Raw genomic sequence first — 999 nt, 5'->3', positions numbered from 1 at the left:
ATAGATAGATAGATAGATAGCAGTGCTGTAAATGGAAGCTGAGGGCTGTGATGTTGGCTGACAGGGACTGTGAGAAATACCAATGCACATTTGCATTAAAAAGTCATCTTTTTTTCACTCAGAAGGTCTTGTGTTCTTCATACTATGACAGTTTAACTAAAATGAATTCATAACCCCTGTATTGTGATATGTATCATATCTCCAGATTCTTGCCAATACACAGCCCTATTAAAATGCACTTTCTTATCCCTCTGAAATGGATGAGTACGCCTAGAAATGGTCAGTCTAAAAGTTCTTGAATAAATGTGTCTTCTCTGCTTACAGAAGCTGTGCAGTTTCTTATGATGGCAATAACACAGCAAACAGCTTTAACAAAACAAAAAAAACTCATTGATGATGATTGCCTTATTGTCAGGCTGGCTTTTTTTTTTCAAAAGAACCGTTTACCTTGTTTATGAGAGAATAGCGATCCTGCCCTGGCTCATGGGTCCGTCCGTTGGTGCTGATAGTGATATATCCAGTGATAAATGATGGGAAGTAGCAGTACTGTCTAAAAGCCTACAGCACATGAAAGTGCAGTCAGTGGCCGCGCTGTGTTTGCCAGTGTTCGCTCGGATAGGAGCAGTCTGAGGCAGCGGCTCTTCACACACTGACTAACTTTACCCATTCTCAAAACACTGGCCTGACTGCTCCAGTGACATCAGCAGCCTCTCCACCAATCACAGGCCGTTGCCGTCCTGCACGCTCCGCTGTGAACGTGATCACTCATTAGCTCGATTTCATATCAGCACTTTGTAATATGACTAGGCAAAAGCAGATGTTGCTAATGAGGCTGCATTCTGAGGGTGACCTGATCCCAACAAACCAAATGTGGGACAAAGAGTATGTCTGTCTGCAAGGAACAATGTGGGACATGTTTCCAATACTGAGGGCTTGTTACCATCTAGCCTATATGGTAACATGGATAACATGTCGCATCTCCATATAATATATTTATAT

The 999-nt window shown here is 42.2% G+C and overlaps 1 protein-coding gene across 1 annotated transcript in view; it reads right to left on the bottom strand.

The window, feature by feature from the left end:
• LOC118332336 (multiple epidermal growth factor-like domains protein 10) overlaps nt 1-665 on the bottom strand; it is a gene marked incomplete at its 3' end in the record, with an annotated part of 46645 nt that extends 45980 nt beyond the window's left edge. The window contains 1 exon segment of the mRNA XM_035667567.1: nt 448-665.
• Between the last annotated feature and the right edge of the window lie 334 nt (nt 666-999).

Source organism: Morone saxatilis, unplaced genomic scaffold (genome assembly GCF_004916995.1).
Source record: "Morone saxatilis isolate NCDOM2014 unplaced genomic scaffold, NCSU_SB_2.0 Contig21, whole genome shotgun sequence".
Lineage (NCBI taxonomy): Eukaryota > Metazoa > Chordata > Actinopteri > Moronidae > Morone > Morone saxatilis.
The sequence above is the reverse complement of the archived record's forward strand: the minus strand, read 5'-3'. Positions and strand labels throughout refer to the sequence as shown.